Below are 14,059 nucleotides of genomic sequence, written 5' to 3'. Positions count from 1 at the left end.
GGGCAATCCAGTAATCTGCCTCAGTGAGCCTAGGTTGCTCAGCCAGGGCTCCCCTCCCCCTCACAGAGCTAGATGTGGAGGAGGCAGTGCCTCCTCTTGGTGCTGGGCTTACACGAAGGCAGGTGGAGTAGCTCATTATATAGAAGGGTCTCTATCCAGCAGTTCTCAAATGGTGGGTCGGGATCCCAAAGTGGGTCGTGACCCTGTTTTAATGGGGTCGCCAGGGCTGGCGTTAGACTTGCTGGGGTTCAGGGCCAAAGCCCCAGGGCTTCAGCCCTGTGTGGCGAGGATCGGGCTTCGGCTTCAGCCCTGGGTGGTGGGGCTCAGATTACAGCCCCCCACGCCCTAGGCTGAAGCTGTTTGAGGTTTGGTTTTGGCCTCCCCACCGGGGTGCCGGCAGGGCTCAGGCAGACTCAGGCTTCGGTCCCCCCTCCTGGGGTCTTGTAGTAATTTTTGTTGTCAGAAGGGGGTCACAGTGCTATGAAGTTTGAGAACCCCCTGCTCTATACCTACCCATGCCTACGGCGCCAGCTTCTGGAGTCATGGAATTACAGCAGAACCTCAACTTTCATGTTAACAACAGTAACTCTCTTGTCTCATGACTGTAAAGAAAATCCTGAAAATGTGACCTGAGAGTAACTGATGGGTGAATGTCTTCCTGAGTCTGCAGGGATCCTGAAACAATAGTTAAGAGCAGTGAACTGCCCCAGGCATTTCAATGGGTGTTAATTCCAAGACCCACTGCTTTGGAGGGCCCTGCCATTGCCACCTCAGCAAAGACCTCTGGTGTGTGGCAAAAGAAGAGTGCAGCAGGTCTAGTCCACACCTAGGAGGAGAAGGTGACGTCATTATGTTACCCTGCCTTTCTGGAAGAGAAGTGGGAGGTCCCCTGCTACTACCACTGTAAATGGCAGGGAGGGGTATTGAATGGAGCCATGGATACCCCTTATGTTGTATGCACAGGGTCCCAGATTGCCTTAATCCAGCCCTGCCTATGCATGCTGCTGTAGGAGTCTCCATGTGCACTACAAATGATACCAAGGAGGCTAAGTGGATGGACAAGGAGAGAGGCCATATGATCCATGCTTATGTGACTTTAGTTATGTAGAACTGCATAGGGACGTAGAGGTACTATAGTGGCTCTGGAGGGGGCCGCACTATAACCCTACAGCCTGCCTGCCCCGAGTTTGGGAGAATGGGGTCTGGTCCCCCAACCCCAGTGAGTTCTCTGCAGTCAGATTTCTCAGTCAGGCAGGGTGTGAATTCATTCTGGTAAATGCAAGTTTTCTGGCAACTCTGGCTTTTGTATGTGTGTGTTTTGATTCTTCTTCCTTTTACTGAAAGTAATTTTTCAACATTTAATATATAAACATCCCCATAAGGAGGATACTGATATCTGCCAACATTTTGCTAGGACAGTCCCAAGGGAGCTGGCATTCTGGGACTGCTGGCTGGTCTGGAAACTTCCTGTTCCCTGAGAAATGATGCTGCTCGATCTCCTTCTCTTTCAGTACAAAAGCTCAGCGACCTGGCTCACTTAGGGGAGCCGTTAGTTGTTTCAATGGCAGTGAGGAGGAGCATAGCTTGGGTCGCTGGTTGTTACACTGAAGAACAGAGGGTTGCTGCTACAGACCAGAATCAGCGATTCTCACCCCACCTCAAACGAATCCCGCCAACCCCATTTAGCCCTCCAAACCTAAAAGAGCCCTTCCCCCAACTTCCCCAGACCATTTCCATCCACAGCAGGTGCCTGAGCTATGGCTATTTCACAAAATAGTCCCAGGAACGTATTTTCAAGTGCTGGCAAATAGGGATGCCTGTATGACTATAATTTTCTGTGCAATGCTAGGACATTTAAATTAGTACAACTCTTCCTAAGGACTAATATATGAGTTGGGGTAAAGGTTGTACAGCATTTGAACATGTAAAGCACCATCAATTGGAAACAATAGTCGCAGCAGCAAGTTAAAAAAAAAGTCAATCTGCCACTTCCTCCTCCCCAGGACATGAATCCATTCCTGGTGAAGTGTATCCTGTTTTTGCCTGTATAAAAGAATCCACTTCCTCTGATGGTCTAAAGATAAATGTCTAGCCTGCATAATTAACCAATAAATAGGCAGGATAAGAGGCCGCTGGGGGAATTCCCATTTCCTAAAGATTTTTACAAGTGGCAAAATATTTTTCTTCTTCAGAAGCAGGTTGGTTTTAGCTGAGTAAATCCTCTTGGAAACCTGACGTCCTAGCTTCTTTAAATACAGTGGGCTTGAAACACTCATGTGGACAAAGGTACATCTACACGTACAGGAGGAGGGACTTGTACCCGAGGGGGTCTGACAGTGGTACTATTAGTGCTACCTTGTGCCAGAGGACAAGAGCTTTAAACTTTCAGAAAGGGCTCCCAAGGAACCTCACTGGCCGCTCCCTTGCCCTGTCCAACATGACATGAGGTGCTATTGACTTGCATAGAGTATCCATGGAATTTGTCATAATGAGTTTGCAAAATGCTGCCTTTCGTGTATTTCTTTCTCACCAATCAGGTATGTTTCAGAATCATAAGCTGATATTGGGTGTGCACCTACAAGGTGCTGAGTAGCTTTAACTCCCATTGACTTCGTAGTCAAGAGTAGTGATGTTGATGGTGATTAATGCCTTCTACAACTCATTGCTGTCAAGATTTTTTGATGATAGTACTGTTTGAAATTGTTATTAATATACTTTGCAACACCGATCCTGGATACTTGTAATAGTAATTATATGACCTACCAAACCCCCAAATGCTTTTGTAAGTACTGCTGGAGAGTAAAGGAATGACACTCCCAAAATGCTGCTTATCTGGGTACTCTAACTGCTTATTAACATTAAAGACTGCAGTTAACTTTGAGACCCAATAACAGGCCACGAGAGCAAATGATACCCCTGTAACATTGTCAACAGCTGGAGATACTGGTCTGTAGTAGGAAGACAAGAGATGAGAACTGCTTCCAAGTGGCTGTCTCAGAAAAGGGGACCAGTAGACGAATTAGACTAATTGAAGAGGTTGTGGGGTTAGGATAATATTTTGGTAATTACAAATAGACATCTGCAGTGGTTTCTCATGTGTGACCATTAGCCCCACCCAGTGTTATAAGAAACCTCAGTAGAATTGCAATCCAAAATTCATTAGCTAAAGGCTGAATGGTGATGGTATCATATTCGCTTTTCATTTTTGTGTGAGTGCATTGCCCTTGTTCTTAAACATGGTTGGCCACAGCTGATTCTGATTTTCCAATTTTAATATATTTTATTGTTTACTTATGGTTTACTGTAAAGTTTAGTTTGTCTTATTTATGAGTGACCATGAAGATATGGGATTTCATCCACTGGGTGATGACTCATTCATTGGGTTGGAATCTAACTCTTAATGCATGACATATTTTAGACTATCAGATGAAAAATGTGTATTTTAAAGCTCTAAATGAAACGCATGGAAATGGTTAGTTATTTGTTTTTCAAATCAGGTTTATAGCTGGGTTTTTCTGGCTTTGTGCTGGTTCCCTTCTATTTTATAGTTGTGCCCGTGTACAGTATGCACCGTTATACACAAGATATGGGGTGTTAAAGAGAAATGTTTACCCAGCCCTGTCAAGAGTAACTTGGCCTCATTTCTCTCTTTTGAAGAGTACATATGGATCTCAGTGACATGCAATACTTTCTGTGAACTATAATGAAAGCAGCATTCTTCTGCTCTGAGCCAGGAAAGCAATGTTTTTAAAAATCCGTAAGAAAAGAAGTAGCACTAATAAAAGATACTTCATCTTCTTTCTGCTGATAACAAAACTCCCCTGTTGGTAAGAGAAATTAAAATGGCGGGAAGCAGCAGTTTATAACAGTCTCCATAAATGCTATGGAGTCAGGGCAGTTTTTACCTTTGAATACAGGTGCACGACTGCCAGCGAAGTCAGTGGCAACTGTGCATGTAGACCTGACGATATTTGGCCTGTGTTCCTGACAGAGCTTAAGTACTAAACCCAGACTTGTTAAAACTTTACCCTAAACTTGACAACAGCTCCTGCCAGTGAAGCAGGTTCCCACGCCCTTCATTGTCAAGTGAAAGGTCTCAATAGCCTATTGTTATGGTTTGCAGGTTTTCCCGGTAATGAGTCCTATCAGCAGTATTTTGTGCCTTAACTTCAGCTGTAACAATACTTCCCACTATTTATTGAGAACAGTGTTGTGCTTTCTCATGTCAGAATGGCAATGAGGCAATTACAGGGTGTGTGGGTTACTTACTGTGACACAACTGCATTCCTATAACATTAGATAATATTCCCCAATCTGGAACAGCACCACATTCCCTTTCCTGCCTTCGTACCTCAGATTAAAGCAGATTATGTTGGTCAGCACTAAGAGAGGATGTAAGCTCTTTCTTGCAGCAGGTTTAAGAGATGTTTTATTTTTCTGAAATTGCTGTTGGTTTGTGAGGGCTTGCGCCTAGTTACACTTCAGCGGACTTTACATTATGGTAATTCCATTATCTTCAGTGGAGTGACTCCTAGTGACGCAAAGGTAAGCATGATCAGAATCAGGTGTTGAGTTTGCCAGGGGCTGAGTATTTTTAAACTAGCATGAAGACACCCAAAATCACAATTTTTGCACTCTGTACTGCTAAACCCTCCCCTGTATATGCAGAATTTTAATCAGACTAAGTGGGTAGAGAAATAGGCACCAATTTGCCATTGCAAACCTCTGCAAACTGAGTAAGAGCAAATGAATAGCAGGCACACTCTGTACAGGTGCAAATAAGTACATAGGCACAAAGCACTGGAGAAGCAGATCAGGAGTTTAATCTCAGGATTTTACAATTTAACGGTGCCCTTGTTGGTCTTATTTGTTGGCAGTAGGTGGCAGCATTGTAAAATACTTGTGCCTCTGCTTTTAGCTTCTTATCTTGGATTAATACAGATTAATTATTATTATTAATACAGATTAATACAATAATTTGTTAGCATAAATTCAATACGGTTCTTGTATACAGTTTAAGAGCCTGCTCCTTTTTCCATTGAAGTCAGTGGCAGAATAGTGGAAATAGAATCAGGGCCTGTCTGCACAGTCAGGTTTCTTGTTTGTTTACGCAAGTATGAGTGGGTAGGTTTTTTCTCCTCTTGAAGTTTGGTGGGAGAGGCTTGGTGCTTCCTGATAACCATCAGCCCTGCTAGTACAGTTACTAATAGCAAAGAAACCCCATTATTTTGTCCCTACAGATATTTTGTTATTGCTTTTAGCCATTCTGATTGGCAGTGTATGCCCTATATGAACTGTAAAGAAGCAAACTGTGCACTCAATCAAGCTGTTATTGGAAGTGCCTAATTTGAATATCCCTTTATTCGCTAAGCTAGTAACTAACATATTTGTGTGCAAACTGTTGTTTCTAGGAGTTGGCAGATGGCAAGGAATGTGCCTCTGGGGCAGGTGGGAGCTACTTCAAACACTGCTCCACTTGCCGTGAAACCTTTAATTTAGAGCACCAATGATGGAATTTGATGCATTTCACAGTTGCATTTCAGCAGTTTGTAGACACCTATACACCACATTCTGCTGCTGGAAACTTGCCACTGCCATTCGGTCCCTAGTCTGTAGCGGTGCATGGGATAATAACGGCTGGAGTCTGCCAGAGGAGGACAGCTTTAAGCTGCTGCCCGGAGTGTCCCAATAGTAGAGATTGCCCAGGAAATGCACTGGGTCAGTACATTCCCTCCCAGGGCACACTCTTTTCCCGGCCAGCATCCCACTCTTTTGGAGCTGAGTTGGCCAGCCACAGACTCCTAGGAGAAGAGGCTACAATCACCTCTGGGTAGTTCTCTTGTAGCCAGGCTCTCTGTGCCTTGGTGTCATGTCAGTAGTGGGCCAACTAGCCAGAATTGAAGCCACAAAGGACCCATCCCCAAGTGACGTTGGGAAAACACTCTTACTTAAAAGTAAAAAGCAAGAGACTCAACAGAAACATTGCCTCAGCTGGGTATGGGCTCTCTGAAAATGGGAGTAAGAGAAGGAGAATTATCTAGTCCTCCCCATCCTTCAGGGAGGCCTGGACAGAGACTCACATTCACAGAGTGAGGCTTCCCTTTTTCCATAGAAGTCCATTGTCCCACCAGCCAGCTGTAGTCTTAACCCTGTTTGCCCAGCTTCCTCCAGGGATGTATACTGTATATCCCTGTGGTTAGGGCAGCTGTTCCTGAGGCCTGCCCTGTTTTTCTTCTGTTCACTCCTGATGATTAACTACAGCTGGAGGGCCTTGTCTTTAGACTTGACACTTCTGGTTGGGGCTGGTTTTTGTTCCTGTTCCAAAAGACTGACCATTTCCCCCTTTCTTGTACACAGGACATACCTGGTGTAATTTCGGGTTAAATGTAGTCCTTTGTCTATGTCCCTGGCGCTCACTAGTGCTTATCAAATTGTAACTGATATCCTGATGTGTCCTGTGCAACTGCACATGACATAATGTGGCCTAAACTCACTTGGCAATCTTGTGGATGTCAGACCACACTTATCCTGGCAGTCTGGGAGACGTGCGCTCTATCAGCATGTCTTCTGTGGTGCCACATGAGTAAGGGTAAGGAGGATATGGTTGGGAAGGAAATTAGCATGTTATTTTGGAGGGAGCCCTTGAGCTGCTTCTACAAGCGGAGCCACAGAGTATTATTTTGCTGCATGGGAACTGTGTCTGTAACTTGGGTGTGGCAGAGTCCGTGGCACTTCCTCAAGTGGCTTCCAGACATCCCCAACTACAGGTGCCTGCAGCCCAGAATCTCAGCACACCCTTCCGCCTAGATCTCAGCAGAGCACAGTGCTGATTCCTTACTTCACCATACTAATTTTAAAAAATTCTGATGCAGCTGCCTGTGTGTGAATAAAAGCAGAATTTGTCACTTTATCAAATGTTTTGTCTACTCAATGCTGTTTTAAGAGTGGGTCCCAAACTTCTAGGGCAGTTTACTAGGTTAAGGGCCAGGCAGACCCAGCTTGTGTTCACCACTTCCATTCAGTGGTGTGCAAGGCTCCAGCCAGCAAAGGAGCTTGGAACTCCTCCAAACTCCTGTCCTTACTGCACAACTGAACAGGAGGTGGAGAGCTGTGGGGAGGGGACCCATCATTAAGACAGGGAGGGGAAGCACAGTGAAATGCACCCTATGGACCACTGCTGACACATGAACCAGAGGTTGAGTGAACCACTGGTCTAATGAGATCAAAAACTTCCCTACTTGTGAATAGAGAAGATAATATAAATTATTATCTGCATTATGGCCACGCAGACAGGCCCCACTTGAGATCAGAGCTGACAAATACATAGTATGACTAGTCGCCCCGTTTTACAGATTGAGAACGGAGACTGAGCAGTTGAGAGCCAGGTTTTTGAAAGCTCTGCACTCAGCAGCTCCCATTGTTTGAGTTGAGGGGGGTGTCATCCTTACCAGGCTAGCTGTGCTACTATCTCTTCTTGGGGTCTCAGAATGCACTTCTCTAGGTGTCAGGCCTCAGGCCTTTACCGCTCCTGGGGTGGAATTCTGCAATTCACCCGTGCTCAGACCAGACCTGGTTAAATGCCGGGCACCAGCCATGACTACTTCAGCAGGTCCAATTGTGGTTTGGACTCTCCAGGAGTTTCCCTTTGGGAGCCGGTGACAGTATATGTTTGTAATGCAACAGAGCCAGGTTCTTCAAAACAAAGCATAATTTATTCATTCCTCACATGTACAAAGCATAACAGTAAAAGGCCTACTAGGGTTGCCAACTTTCTAATCACACAAAACTGAACACCCTTGTCCCGCCTCTTCTGTAAGACCCCACTTCTGCCCTACCACTTCTCCAAGTCCCTGCCCTCGCTCACTCCATCCCTCTCCCTCTGTTGCTTGGTCTTCCCCACCCTCACTCACTTTCACTGGGCTTGGACAGGGGGTTGGGGTGCGGGAGGGGGTGAGAGCTCTAGCTGGGGGTGAGGGCTCTAGGGTGGGGCCAGAGATGAAGGGTTTGGGGTGCACAAGGAGACTCTGGGCTGGGGCTGAGGGGTTGGGGTGTGGGACAGGGTGCGGGCTTCAGCTGGGTGTGTGAGCTCTAGGGTTGGGCTGGGAATGAGGGGTTTGGGGTTCAGGAGGGAGCTCAGGGCAGGGACGGGGGTTGGGGTGTGGGAGTGGGTGAGGTGTGTGGGCTCTGGGAGGCAGTTAGGCTGTGGGAGGGGGTTCCAGCCTGCGGTGGGGGGTGAGGGCATGGGCTCAGGCTGGGCAGTACTTACTTCAGGTGGCTCCTGGAAGGGGCTGGCCTGTCTGGCTCCTAGGAGGAGGGCCCAGGGGGTTCTGCATGTTGCCCACATCGGCAGGCGCTGCCCCCGTACAGTCATCTAGTCCAACCCCCTGCTCAAAGCAGGACCAATCCCCAACTAAATCATCCTAGCCAGGGCTTTGTCAAGCCTGACCTTAAAAACCTCAAAGGAAGGAGATTCCACCACCTCCCTAGGTAACTCATTCCAGTGCTTCACCACCCTCCGGGTGAAAAAGTTTTTCCTAATATCCAACCTAAACCTCCCCCACTGCAGCTTGAGACCATTACTCCTTGTTCTGTCATCTGCTTCTACTGAGAACAGTCTAGATCCAGCCTCTTTGGAACCCCCTTTCAGGTAGTTGAAAGCAGCTATCAAATCCCCCCCATTCTTCTCTTCTGCGAACTAAACAATGCCAGTTCTCTCAGCCTCTCCTCATAAGTCATGTGTTCCAGTCCCCTAATCATTATTGTTGCCCTCTGCTGGACGCTTTCCAATTTTTCCACATCTTTTTTGTGTGTGGGGCCCAAAACTGGACACAGCACTCCGGATGAGGCCTCACCAATATCGAATAGAGGGGAACGATCACGTCCCTCGATCTGCTGGCAATGCTCCTACTTATACAGCCCAAAATGCTGTTAGCCTTCTTGGCAACAAGGGCACACTTTTGATTCATATCGAGCTTCTTGTCCACTGTAACCCCTACTTCCTTTTCTGCAGAACTGCTGCCTAGCCATTCGGTCCCTAGCCTGTAGTGGTGCATGGGATAACAACGACTGGAGTAATTTTAAGACAACAGCCAAGGATCACTCATGAGAAAGCCAGAGGGTTTTCCCAGGTTGGATTAATTTGAACTTCAGTCCCAGTATATCTTCTATATTTTCCAAGATATTTAGTCTTTTTGGACTCTTGCTGAGAAAAGAATATAATGAAGACATTAAATTTAAAGCTTTTAAAATGTCTTTTGAAGAATCTGCAGCTTGTACTAGCACTAGTTGGAGTAGATGGCCTCTGCAGTGTGTATAGGAGAGATTAGGGTTACACTTTTCTCTGAGCAAAGCTTGTACTCCACCATGTCTTCCAAAAAAGTTTGCAGCTCCATCAAATGCACAAGCAGCCATCTGTTTGGGGTCCAACTGACAAGCATTTAACTCTTCTAAGATGTGGGTTGTCACAGATGCAGCCGATGTGTCTTCTATAACTTGAACATCTAGAAATGCATCTACTGGCCTACGATTGACATCAAGATAACATACACAATGACTTAATACTTGATGCCCATTTGCATCGGTGCATTTATCAGCCATGTATGAAAATTTTTGAATGTGGTAAGAGATTTCTTCACTTTTTCAACTGTTGAGTCTTTCACTGTTACACCACACGCTTCTAGCCAGTCAGTTGAGTTTCTTGCAGAAAGATAGTGAGCATTTCTGGTCTTGTTCAGAACCAGTGTTCAACTTCCGGATGAACAAGTGACAATGCACTTAACATTGGCCTCCAGTTTATAGTGTGTGGTATCTCTTGGTTAAATAGAAAGTAGGATGCCACAGCCACGTTTGTTCGCATGAACTGTGTTGTGTCTCCAACATTCTTAACAACTTCATTAACACTCACTGGTGTTGTCCTTGGTCAGTGGAGACTCAGAGTTCAGAGCTGCTTTCACATGATTTCATCTCCCAGGTGGGGGGCAAGAAGGCACCTTGCTCATTCCTCCAGCTGCTCACTGTTCGCTCTGGCCACTGTTGTTCATTGTGCCACCGTTTACTCCATCGCTCTGTTGCCAATGGCCCTGCGCCACCTGCCACTGTGACCTCCTCAAGTTGGTCTCTTGAGGTTCCCCCCAGCTCTCAGTGATTTCAGCTGAGCTCTTAGTGGGGGAACCTCACTGCCGGTGCAGACTGTGTTGTCTCTTCCACAGATACACTGTCCCACAGCAGGCCTAAGCACTTAGACCTGATTATCAGTGACTTCAGCTGTAGTGGTCACTTAACAAAACAAAGACTCTCTATGGAGCCTAATCAGCTCTGTCTTTAAACAGTGGAGAGGGGCAGGTCAAATAGTACTTGTGACTCAGGCAGACCATCAAGCAAAACACCTGTCCCCACCCTCTCTCTTGATGCCCTCAATCAGCACAGGCTAAGTACAGTTCTACTGCCCTTTACTCAGACAATAAGAATAACAACATTTCATTACCTCCCTGCATTCAAGTGATTTGTAACCCAACCCCAGCCAAAATCTATCATTTGGGCAACACACTTCTGTTTGCTGGATACCTAGGTAGATTAGGTGTGAATGTAAATACGATCTGGTCCTGAAGCCTTTCCCCCCAGTCCCCAGCTCATCAGTAGCTGTCAGGGAGAGCTCATTTAGACTTCGCTTACAAATCATAATTTGAAATTATTAGGTTGGCCAACGTCACCAAAATGAATGCACTGACATTGTCATAAAAAACAACAGCTGTATAAGGAAGCTAGTCTATGTTCATACTTTTCAAATCTATTATACTTTTTCAGATACACGTATTTTATCATACACTTTATATGCTTTTAAAGTGTGTACTAATGTTTCGGTTTCAATTCAAATTTCCAAACAATGTCTAAATTGGCAACACTGCATGTAACTAGTTCACAAAACTGGGGGGGGGGAGGGGTGTTGGGGAAATTCAGGGGGGGTGTAGGGAAATCCCTGGTCCCCCTTACATTCATCACAATAATACAGATAGCTCCCAGTTCATCAATGGGGAATTCTCTATTGTTCTGAAGGGCAGCTGCTGGGTGCTGAGCTCTTTTGAAAATCTGGCCACAGCAAGAGAGATCAGAATCAAGCCCAATCAGTCTAGTCAGGTGTGCCAAGTTACACACTAGTCCTGACCTGTTTGTGGAAGGCGAGGCATAGGGAGGGGATAACCCGGAGTGCACTCCTCTAAGGCTCTCCAAGGCTGACCACGTGATTGCCATCCATCAGCTTTAAAGGTATATACACATTATGAGGATTCTTTGTATTTCTAGTTTGTACTTCTGGCTGTGCATTCAAAGTGAACTTAATTCACCCCTGTACAAAGGGCCAGTCCAAGACTTAAGTCTTACTAAAGCCCTCAAAATAGGGTATTAAGTGATGCACAGACTTTGTGCTGGAGTTGAATTTTGCTCTTAATGACTCTAAATTATAAGAGTTGGGCATTTTTCTTCTCTTCACAGCATGACTCCGCATGTTTTTACCCGCAGGAAATATATAGTACATATTATTTATGAAGACAGTGTTCCTAATGGGGAGCAAGGTACCAGATGGTGAATGTGAAACTCTCTGCCAATCAATCCACGCTGCTGAGCTGAATTCACTTTGGATCCAATTGAAATGGGACTATTTTTTATTTTTTGCCTGTGTAAATCAGACGAAATGTGACATGGGTTATTCTCTGGATTATCCTACGTTGTTTCAGCTCTATGGGAGGCACACATTGAAATGGACAAATCTAGCATCTGCTTCCCATCTCACCTTGCCAATAACACCTGTATTCGCTTCTTCATTGCCTGATAGTATAACTTATATAGATCCATAGAACCTCACAATGGTAGGTAAGCATTATTATCCCCATTTCATAGATTGGTAAACAGAGGCACAAGGAGGTTGAGTCACTTTCCCAGTGTCACATTGTAAGACAATGGCTGAGCCAAGAACAGAACCAAGATCTCCTGATTCCCAATCTGGTGCCTAATTCACTAGACCAGCGAAACTCCTCTCTTATTATGTGTGCCCTCTCTCTGGGAAACACACAGAGAGGAAAATGAATCCCTTTAGGGCCTTGTGACAGGGTAGCCTGCCCCTAATGGGCAGTACTGCCTACTGGTCAGTCCATCCCACCACCTGGCATAGCTCTGTCAGAGTTGAAAAGTTCGATTATAGATTCAAGGACCTGGATCATACTGGGAGAGAAGAAGCAGTCCCGGGAGTAGAAAGTGGTAGAAACTAATAGAGGTAAGGAGAGGGATAATGACTGCTTGAACTACCCAGCTCCAGGAGGAGGGTTAGGGCTCCTACCATCAGGACAGACAAAGACAGAGACCTAACCCTTAGGGGACCAGAAACTGAGCTTAGCGGGCAGGCTTCAGAAGAACCTTGAAAGCCTGAAGCAATGTTTGTTTGGGACTTTTTATCATGGATGAGGTTTTGTCATAAACAAGCCCCAAGGAGGGTATTACTAAGTCAAGCATCAAGAGTGCCTGAAGTAGAGTTACTGGCTTCTTGAGAAGGATAAGTGAGGCAGGGAGTACATACTGAGTCACACTAACTACCTACCCTACAGGGCAGGAACACCCTACGACAGGCCTACCCAGCAGTCCATGTGCAACCAAATCTCATTGACTTCACACAGACTGTAGCACTGGGGATGACCATTGATCCTCCATCATTCGAGGAAGTACAAAAGGTCATCCAAAAGTTATGGAATGGACAAGCTGCTGGACCTGACGGCATTCCACCTGAGCTGCTCAAGGGTGCTTTGAAACCAGTGAGCATCGGCCTGCATCAACTGTTCTTAAAAGTGTGGCAAAGTACCAGCAGAATGGAAAGATGGTATCACGTTGTCCCTGAACAAGGGCAAGGGACCTCGCACTGACTGTGGCAACTATTGACCAATCTTATTGTTATCAGTCCCTGGAAGGTCTTCATTCACATTCTGCTTGGTAGGATGCAGCCACTCCTTAACAGCCATTGTCATCCAGAGCAATGACACCAACTTGCTTGTAGAGAAGTCAGAGAATTCCAGCCCCGCCCTCCAAGGTATCCAAGATGCGGCCAGCACTATGGGCTGACTATCTCATGGCAGAAGTCCAAGGTCCAGAACTGCGGAGCTGGGTCACCAGAACCCCGTGCAGGTGGAATCGAGTACCGTGGAGAGCTTTTACAAGTTTATCTACCTAGACAGAGTTCAAATGATCGTACCAAAATGGATGTTCTTCAGCAAATAGGTTTTGCTGCCTCCTGCGTGAAGTCCACATCTCACTTATGGATGCAAAAATGTTGTTGTGCTGAGACTAAGTTCAGGATCTAGCAAACCTGTGTACTACCTGTATTGCTATATGGGTCAGAAACCTGGACCCTCCCACAGGCAGACCACGAGCAGCTAGAGGTATTCCACATACACTGTCAGGACCAAATCCTGAGGATAAAGTGATTTGATTTTGTGCAAAATGTCACAGTCTCACAAAGATCTGGCTTCCCTTCAGTCACGCATCATATCCGAAAGCACCGTTAATGCTGGTAATGCTCTTTGCCAACGTCATCAGGATGGACAGAACGACACAGCATGCCACGCTCTCAAACTTTCCATCAACTTGCGAAGGAGTTCATGCCCTGACCCTACCTGGTGCCACGCACAGGGTCACCCCAGAAACTCATGGATTCATAGGACTGAGACAGACCTGGGAACTTTGCTAAGTGATGCCACCACCTGCGTTCATTCTGTTGGGCAAGACTGCCCTTAGCAGACTATGCGTATGTGTGTATTGGACCCTGAGTGTTTGATACTGCAAGGTGCTGAGCACTCTGGACCCAGTCCAGCAAAGCATTTAAGCATGTGCTTAACTGTAAGCATTGAGTAGTCCCATTGACTTCAGTGGGACTGGAGAGTCACTGCACATGTCATTGTTTCTGTAGGCCAAACATGTTGCAGATACCAGGGACTCCTTGCATTCTTCAGTGCCCCCACCCCCCAGCTCCATGTATGCCACTCTTCCATGTCCCTCTATTTCAGGGACTCCCTCCAACTCC

Source organism: Chelonia mydas, chromosome 7 (genome assembly GCF_015237465.2).
Source record: "Chelonia mydas isolate rCheMyd1 chromosome 7, rCheMyd1.pri.v2, whole genome shotgun sequence".
Taxonomy (NCBI): Eukaryota; Metazoa; Chordata; order Testudines; family Cheloniidae; genus Chelonia; species Chelonia mydas.
Note: the sequence above shows the minus strand (reverse complement) of the source record.